The sequence below is a fragment of the Schistocerca serialis genome, unplaced genomic scaffold, assembly GCF_023864345.2.
Source record: "Schistocerca serialis cubense isolate TAMUIC-IGC-003099 unplaced genomic scaffold, iqSchSeri2.2 HiC_scaffold_1260, whole genome shotgun sequence".
Classification (NCBI taxonomy): domain Eukaryota; kingdom Metazoa; phylum Arthropoda; class Insecta; order Orthoptera; family Acrididae; genus Schistocerca; species Schistocerca serialis.
Window position 1 is genome coordinate 1,124,178 of NW_026047470.1, and position 10,311 is coordinate 1,134,488.

Genomic DNA, 10,311 nt, shown 5'->3' on the forward strand with positions numbered 1-10,311 from the left:
AAAAGTCACTTATTTCGTAATGTTTCCAACGAAAACCATGAAAAGATTTGTGTGATTGGGTTGAAGAGTTCCTAGATAACAGAACGCAGCACGTCATTCTCAATGGAGACAAGTCTTCCGATGTAAGAGTGATTTCAGGTGTGCCGCAGAGGAATGTCGTAGGACCGTTGCTATTCACGATATACAAAAATTACCTTGTGGATAACATCGGAAGTTCACTGATGCTTTTTGTGGATGATACTGTAGTATATCGAGAGGCTGTAACAATGGAAAATTGTACTGAAATGCAGGAGGATCTGCAACGAATTGACGCATGCTGCAGGGAATGGCAACTGAATCTCAAGGTAGACAAGTGCAATGTGCTGCGAATACATAGAAAGAAAGATCCTTTATCATTTAGCTACAATATAGCAGATCAGCAACTGGAAGCAGTTAATTCCATAAATTATCTGGGAGTAGGCATTAGGAGTGAATCAAAATGGAATGACCATATAAAATTAATCGTCGGTAAAGCAGATGCCAGACTGAGATCCATCGGAAGTATCGTAAGGAAATGCAGTCCGAAAACAAAGGAAGTAGGTTACAGTACACTTGTTCGCCCACTGCTTGAGTACTGCTCACCAGTGTGGGATCCGTACCAGATGGGGTTGATAGAAGAGATAGAGAAAATCCAACGGAGAGTTACAGGATCATTTAGTAATCGCGAAAGCGTTACGGAGATGACAGATAGACTCCAGTGGAAGACTCTGCGAGGGAGACGCTCAATAGCTCGGTACGGGCTTTTGTTGAAGTTTCGAGAACTTACGTTCACCGAGGAGTAATGCAGTATATTGCTCCCTCCTACGCATATCTCACGAAGAGACCATGAGGATAAAATCAGAGAGATTAGAGCCCACACAGAGGCATACAGACAATCTTTCTTTCCACGAACAAAAGAAGACTGGAATAGAAGGGAGAACCGATAGAGGTACCCAAGGTACCCTTCGCCACACACCGTCAGGTGGCTTGCAAAGTATGGATGTAGATGCAGAAAATTAATTTGAATAGTAACATATAAAAATTACTGTTTTTTGTTACATACACGCGGTAGTTAACTTTAGCAGCTTCAGCCATTCGTAATCTGAACACAACTTCTTTAATAACCATCACAACCTCTTCTCCCCATTTGCTAACTAGTCTTCCTCTCGTCGAATTTCTCCCGGTTTATTCATGGTCTACATTAGCACTATATTTTACATCTGTTGCTGATCGACGTGACGACACTGCGTTAGCACTGACAGACTTAGAATTATTATGCTCCCTCCCACCTCAAATGAAGCACTGTCCATATGCCAGGACGCATACTTGGTGGAATACAAACACCACGAGCTGTCAGTAGTTAACGATGTCTGCGACATTACCAAAGATGTTGGCCACGGTATATACATTCTTACAAGATAAGATCTAGTTGTAGAAGCGCTGTTATGCACTGAGTGACTGTCAGACATAGTACGAGGGTAATCCCAAAAGTAAGGTCTCCTATTTTTTTATAAGTACTTAGACCTGTTTATTGCTACAATGGTTTACATCAGTTTACAGCTTGAACATTTAGCTGTTTTTGACATTATCACCATTTCTGTCGATGCATTTTTGTAGACGCTGTGGCAGTTTTTGTATGCCCATGTCGTACCAGCTCGCCGCCATGCTGTTCAGAAAGTTATGAACCTCCTCTTTCACCTCGTCGTCGGAGCTGAATCTCTTTCCGGCCAAATGTTCTTTTAACCTAGGGAACAGGTGATAGTCAGTGGGCACCAAGTCAGGACTATAGGGTGGGTGGGTGATTATGTTCCACTGAAACTGTTGCAGGAGAGCAACGGTTTGCCGAGCGATGTGTGGGCAAGCGTTGTCATGGAGAATGTGTACGCCCTCGCTCAACATTCCACTTCTCCGCTTCTGAATTGCCCGTTTGAGTTTTTTCAGAGTCTCACAGTACCTGTCAGCGTTAATTGTGGTCCCAGCGAGTCAGCTCCGACGACGAGGCCAAAGAAGAGGGTCATAATTTTCTGAACATCATGGCGGCGAGCTGGCACGACATGGGCACACAAAAACTGCCACAGCGTCTATAAAAATGCATCCACAGAAATGGTGATTATGTCGAAAAAAAAACTAAATGTTCAAGCTGTAAACTGATGTAAACCATTGTAGAAATAAACGGACTATGTACTTATAAAAAATAGGAGACCTTACTTTTGTGATTACCCTCGTATGTAAGAACAAACAACGGTATCTAAGTTTTATCTCTCTACCTGCACATTATAGACTCAACGCAAACTAAAGTTCATGTCCATTATTGTAGCAAGTACTGTAGATACCTGTGTAGGTGTAAAGGTTTCGAACGTCTTTATGCGTAGTTTTATGTTGGAGGAAACTTCGTTCCAAATACTGTGTTTATTGCTCGAGAGCTCAGTGCGGCCGGTGGACAGCGGTTTTCGTAACCCCGCGGAAGGATGCGGTCGAGTCGCAGGATGCGGGCTGCGGCCGTCGGCTTCTGCGAAGCTCACACCGGCTGCCCCGGGTTCCTGCCGCCAGCGCGGACAATAATACACTCCTGGAAATTGAAATAAGAACACCGTGAATTCATTGTCCCAGGAAGGGGAAACTTTATTGACACATTCCTGGGGTCAGATACATCACATGATCACACTGACAGAACCACAGGCACATAGACACAGGCAACAGAGCATGCACAATGTCGGCACTAGTACAGTGTATATCCACCTTTCGCAGCAATGCAGGCTGCTATTCTCCCATGGAGACGATCGTAGAGATGCTGGATGTAGTCCTGTGGAACGGCTTGCCACGCCATTTCCACCTGGCGCCTCAGTTGGACCAGCGTTCATGCTGGACGTGCAGACTGCGTGAGACGACGCTTCATCCAGTCCCAAACATGCTCAATGGGGGACAGATCCGGAGATCTTGCTGGCCAGGGTAGTTGACTTACACCTTCTAGAGCACGTTGGGTGGCACGGGATACATGCGGACGTGCATTGTCCTGTTGGAACAGCAAATTCCCTTGCCGGTCTAGGAATGGTAGAACGATGGGTTCGATGACGGTTTGGATGTACCGTGCACTATTCAGTGTCCCCTTGACGATCACCAGTGGTGTACGGCCAGTGTAGGAGATCGCTCCCCACACCATGATGCCGGGTGTTGGCCCTGTGTGCCTCGGTCGTATGCAGTCCTGATTGTGGCGCTCACCTGCACAGCGCCAAACACGCATACGACCATCATTGGCACCAAGGCAGAAGCGACTCTCATCGCTGAAGACGACACGTCTCCATTCGTCCCTCCATTCACGCCTGTCGCAACACCACTGGAGGCGGGCTGCACGATGTTGGGGCGTGAGCGGAAGACGGCCTAACGGTGTGCGGGACCGTAGCCCAGCTTCATGGAGACGGTTGCGAATGGTCCTCGCCGATACCCCAGGAGCAACAGTGTCCCTAATTTGCTGGGAAGTGGCGGTGCGGTCCCCTACGGCACTGCGTAGGATCCTACGGTCTTGGCGTGCATCCGTGCATCGCTGCGGTCCGGTCCCAGGTCGACGGGCACGTGCACCTTCCGCCGACCACTGGCGACAACATCGATGTACTGTGGAGACCTCACGCCCCACGTGTTGAGCAATTCGGCGGTACGTCCACCCGGCCTCCCGCATGCCCACTATACACCTTCGCTCAAAGTCCGTCAACTGCACATACGGTTCACGTCCACGCTGTCGCAGCATGCTACCAGTGTTAAAGACTGCGATGGAGCTCCGTATGCCACGGCAAACTGGCTGACACTGATGGCGGCGGTGCACAAATGCTGCGCAGCTAGCGCCATTCGACGGACAACACCGCGGTTCCTGGTGTGTCCGCTGTGCCGTGCGTGTGATCATTGCTTGTACAGCCCTCTCGCAGTGTCCGGAGCAAGTATGGTGGGTCTGACACACCGGTGTCAATGTGTTCTTTTTTCCATTTCCAGGAGTGTAAATTCGTGCAGCCCAGCGGCCTGGTGCAGTTCTTCCAGTTGGACGCCACTTCGCCGACTTGTGTATCCCTAACATACCCCAGCACTACTACCGGGGGAAAGGCACCTACACTTTAACACGGAATGCGAACCGCGTGTCGTTCTGCGACGAAGGAAAGGCAATGCATGAAATTAACCGTAGCCACAAAGCGACAAGTAGCAGATGTAGCGGCTGCAAGAATAGCTTCCCAGCAGCCTGAAGGTAGATACCTATAAGCCCATTACCTAAGAATGAACCCGTCAAGGAGTCCTCCAACAAGCAGCCCATTCGCATCCTACCTTTATTACTAATTACATAAATTTGTAAACGAGTACCAATCAGATTTCAGCAAAAATCGCAACACTAAGAGTTCTCTTTAAAGCTTACGGAAGAACTGAAAATACACTACTGGCCATTAAAATTGTTACACCACGAAGATAAAGTGCTACAGACGCGAAATTTAACCGACGGGAAGAAGACGCTGTGTTATGCAAATGATTAGCTTTTCAGAGCATTCACACAAGGTTCGCGCAGGTTGCGACACCTACAACGTGCTGATATTAGGATCCAACCGATTTCTCTTATACAAACAGTAGTTGACCGGCGTTGCCTGCCGAAACGTTGTTGTGATGCGTCGTGTAAGGAGGAGAAATGCGTACCATAAACGTCTCCGACTTTGATAAAGGTCGGATTCTAGCCTATCACGACTGTGGTTTATCGTATCGCGACTTTGCTGCTCGCGTTGGTAGAGATCCAATGACTGTTAGCAGAATATGGAATCGGTGGGTTCAGGAGGGTAATACGAAACGCCGTGCTGGATCCCAACGGCCTCATATCACTAGCAGTCGAGATGACAGACATCTTATCAGCATGACTGTAACGGATCGTTCAGCCACGTCTCGATCCCTGAGTCAACAGATGGGGACGTTTGCAAGATAACAACCATCTCCACGAACAGTTCGACGACGTTTGCAGCAGCATGGACTATCAACTCGGAGACCATGGCTGTGGTTACCCTTGACGCTGCATCACAGACAGGAGCGCTTACGATGGTGTACTCAACGACGAACCTGGGTGCAACAGTGGCAAAACGTCATTTTTTCGGATGAATCCAAGTTCTGTTTACAGCATCTTGATGGTCGCATCCGTGTTTGGCGACATCGTAGTGAACGCACATTGAAAGCTTGTATTCGTCATCGCCATACTGGCGTATCACCAGGCGTGATGGTATGGGGTGGCATTGGTTACACGTCTCGGTCACCTCTTGTTCGCATTGACGGCACTTTGAACAGTGGACGTTTCATTTCAGGTGTGTTACGACCCGTAGCTCTACCCTTCATTCAATCCCTGGGAAACCCTACATTTCAGCAGGAGAATGCACGACCGCGTGTTGTACGTCCTGTACGGGCCTTTCTGGATACATAAAATGCTCGACTGCTGCCCTGGCTAGCACATTCTCCAGATCTTTCACCAATTGAAAACGTCTGGTCAATGCTACCCGAGCAATTGGCTCGTCAGAGTACGCCAGTCACTACTCTTCATGAACTGTGGTATCGTGTTTAAACTGCATAGTCAGCTGACCTGTACACGCCATCCAAGCTCTGTTTGACTCAATGCCCAGGCGTATCAAGGCCGTTATTACGGCCAGAGGTGGTTGTATTGGGTACTGATTTCTCAGGATCTATGCACCCAAATAGCGTGAAAATGTAATCACATGTCAGTTCTAGCATAATATATTTGTCCAATGAAATTCGTTTATCATCTGCATTTCTTCTTGGTGTAGCAATTTTAACGGCCAGTAGTGTAGTTATGTATTAGGTTGCTGCGTAAGTTCGTGGCGTGCTTACTTATCATGTTGGCATTCCGGCTGCTATGGGTTTGTCTACTGATTGTCGTTATTTATTTGTAGTTCATTGCTTCTATTTGATTTTACATATTGTCATTTTGTGATCTGGAGATAGTGAGTGGAGCTGTGAACGATAGAATACGGGTTGGCAAGTCGACAGGTCGGAACATTTCCAACATTTTTGCTGTTCTAGTTCAATACAGGAGTGATAGTAGCGGAAACAGCCAGAAACACTTGGGTCGTGTACAGAAATAATGCCATTGGACACAGCAGACAAAAAAAATTGGTTTCCTCGTTTTAAGGAGGACCCTTTTTACATTAATGACTCTCTACGTTCAGGAAGACCTGGGGGGTTTGATAAAGGTCGTTTAAAAGCATTAATCTACGATGATCCACGTCATTGTACTAGAGAACCGGTAAATGTGGTGAACAGCGACCATCGCACTATCGTGCAGCATTTGCATGCAATGGGGAAGGTTCAAAAATAGGCTGTAGGGTACCATGCTTTAAGCCCTAGTCACAAAAATCAGCTGATGTCCAAATGTGCATCTCTGATTGTCCGTCATAAATTGTCTCGTGAACAACACCTATCATTGCTATCTTGCGCTGTTACTGATTAAGAGAAATGATTTTTTTATGCTAACACAAGGAAAAGGAAGTTGTGGTTGAGCTCGAACAAAGAGGCAACTCTCCCTCCAAAGACCCGTGCGCATCCACAAAAGATGATGTTATGCACCTGATAGAACAGTGACGGTGTGGTGTACAACGAATTTTCCCCGATGCGTCACTATCACTGCTGACATTTACTTTCGACAACTGAGATGTCTTGCAGCCGCAGTCCAAGAACTACGACCAGGAAGACTGCGTGAAGTGATAATAATCCATGACACCGGCTGCTCGCGTTTTGCTAGGATGACAGCAAACACTATACAGGAGCTGAGTTGCGAAGTCATTCTGTGCCCACCTTATTCACCTGAACTTGCGCCCTCAGATTTTCACCTTTACCGCTCTCTATCGAACAGCCTTCAAGGAACTTCCTTTCCGGGTAAAAGTGCTCTCCGAACATGGCTCAATGTGTTCTTTCTTCGCCTCAAAACCACTCGATTTCTACATTCATGGAACCGAAAAGTTACCACAGAGGTGGCAGACTGTTCTACTTAGTGAAGGAGAATATATTAAAGAGGACTAAAGTCTCTGTTATGTGCATATTTTGCCGGCCGAAGTGGCCGTGCGGTTAAAGGCGCTGCAATCTGGAACCGCAAGACCGCTACGGTCGCAGGTTCGAATCCTGCTTCGGGCATGGATGTTTGTGATGTCCTTAGGTTAGTTAGGTTTAACTAGTTCTAAGTTCTAGGGGACTAATGACCTCAGCAGTTGAGTCCCATAGTGCTCAGAGCCATTTGAACCATTTTTGTGCATATTTTCTGTTTATTAAACTTATCGAGAAACGCTACGAACTGATGTGCCAACCCTGTAGAAACAAGGAGCAACAATTACGCACTTTTTGGACTTCAGATAACTTTTCCACTGTGTCGAATTTGACATTCCACTTGCAAAACTCACAAGCCAACATTTTTCTTCAAATGCTATGCAGGAGTTCCACTACTATATTACATTTCCCCAGCGGTGTGTAATGATCAGAGGAGTGAGTTCACACTGGAGGGAGCCAGCATCGGTGTTCCTCAAGCACCAGTACTAGGTCCATTACTATTACTATCGTATGTTAATGATGTTTCAACTAATCTCTGTCATTACAAGTATCATCCGTTCGCTGACGACCGTCACTTATACCTAATAAGCTCCTACTGTCCTAGATCGAAATGGCGTTACCTTATCGTAACGAAGTGAAAGTAATTGAGCGTAAATTCTATGAACAGACAGTCCTTGAGGAGGCAGAGAGAGAGTTCGGCTGCAGTGATTGGGACCGGTGACCTCGTTGTTTGGTCCCCTCCCCCAAATCAACCAACCAATCAACAATGATTCAGATCATTGTAAAGTCCTCGCCTAGTACCATTAATAGCTGTTAAGATTAAGCGATTACAATAGTTTGATTTATCTTCATGCCCCTAATTTTTAAATAAAAATCTGGGATTTTGATGACTGTACTATACCAACACAGCAACGAGAACTTCACCACACCAGTTACGGGTTAATTTGATCCTATACAGTATTTCTCAAGACATCTGCAATTTCGATTGCAGGGCTTCCAGAGTGGCGTCTCATCCATAACATTTCGAATTTGTGTACCTCCTCTTACACGATCACGATTTCAATGACTGATCTACTTAAAGGATCTGTACAACTGTTAAGGGTGTCACTAACTAATCAGAGGGCAGACAATGATTACAGTATCTTCAGTATTCTCCCTCGAAAATAAATGTTGATTCCCAGGGTGGGGAAAATGAAAATGTCGCAGAAAATACATTGATGGAAAAAAATTGGAACATTAAAAAATAATCAGTGTGAAGTAAGGAAATATCGGAAATATTTTTGTCTAAGTAACAAGCCTATAAGAGTAGGCTGAAGTGTAAGAGATCAGTCAGGAAGAACCAACACACAAAAAGGCTATAGATACTGCAATAAGAAATAGCTCAGTAGGCAGTTCAGTTGAAGAGGGATGGACATCTCTGAAAAAGGCAATCACGGAAGTTGGAGAGAAAAACATAGGTACAAAGAAAGCAACTGCGTAGAAACCATAGGTAACAGAAGATGTACTACAGTTGCTCGGTGAAAGAAGGAAGTACAAAAATGTTCAGGGAAATTCAGGAACACAGAAATACAGGTCGCTGACAAAGGAAATAAATAGTAACTGCAGGGAAGTTAAAACGAAGTGAAGAAATCCAAGAAGAAAATATTGTGGGAAAGACTGACTTGCGATACACAAATGTCAAAATCCCACTGTGCAGAGGAGAGAGCGGATAAGTGGAAAGAGTACATCGTAGGTATCTATGAGGGAGAAGATTTGCCTAATGTAATAGATGTTGGCATTTAGAATGTATGAATCTAGCGATATAACGTCGGACTTTCGGAAAAATATAGTCTACACAATTTCAAGGACTCAAGAGCTGAGAAGTGCGAGAATTATCGTACAATCAGCTTAAAAGTTCATGCATGCAAGTTGCTGACAAAATTAATACAGAGAAGAATGGAAAAGAAATTTGAGGATATGCTAGATGATGATCAGTTTGTTTTAGGAAAGGTAAGGGCACCAAAGATGTACTTCTGACGTATCGGTTAAAAGTGGAAGCAACACTAAAGAAAAATCAAGACACATTCAAAAGATTTGTCGACCTGGTAAACGTGTTCGACAATGAAAAGTCTTCCAAGATGTTCGAAATTCTGAGAAAAGTAGGGGTAAACTATAGGGAGAAACGGGTAATATACAGGTACGAGAGCCAATAGTGAATAATGAGTGGAAGACCTAGAACGAAATGCATTCGGCCCTACCGTTCAATATATACGTCGAAGAAGCAATGATGGAAGTAAAATTCAAGGTGAAAGGATATCAATGATAAGATTTCCTGATGATATTCCTATTCTCAGTGGAAGTGGAGTTTCATGAGCTGCTGAATGGAATGAGCAGTCTAATGAGTGCAGAATATGAACTGAAAGTAAATCAAAGAAAGACTGAAGTAATGAGTAGTAGCAGAAATGAGAACAGTGTGAAACTTAACATCAAGATTGATGGTCAAGAAGTAAATGAACTTGAGGAATTCTGCTACCTAGGCAGCACAATAACGGACGGAGCGAGGAGGACATCAAAGCAGACTAGCTATGACAAAAAGGGCATTCCTAGCCAAGAGGAGTCTACCAGTATCAAACATAGGCCATAATTTGAAGAAGTAATTTCTGAGAATGCACGTCTGGAACGCAGCATTGTGTGGTATCGAAACGTGACTGTGGGAAAACCGGAAAAGAAGAGAATCGAAGTATTTGCGATATGGTGCTACAGAAGAATGTTGAAAATTCGATGGACGGATAAAATTAGAAACGAGGAGGTTCTGCGCAAAATCGGAAAAGAAATGAGAATATGGAAAACACTGACAAGAAGAGGGTACAGGATGATAGGACATTTGTTAAGACAACAGGGAATAATAATTTCGTTGGTATTAGAAGGAACTGTAGTGCGTGGAAACTGTAGAGGAAGACAGAGACTGGAGTACATCCGGTACATAATTGATGACGTAGGTTGCAAGTGCTACTCTGAGATGAAGAGGTTGACACAGGAGAGGAATTCGTGGAGAGGCTACATCAAACCAGTCAGAATACTGATGACTCAAAAAAGAGGGTAACATATTCTACTGAATAACATTGCACGATCACAGGTTAACGTAACCGGGAGGTACGTCACTGCAAATGTGAAAAGTTGGCACGATAATATCGGTGTAACCGCCAGAATGTTGAATGAAAGAATACAAACGTGTGTGCATTCTACTATACC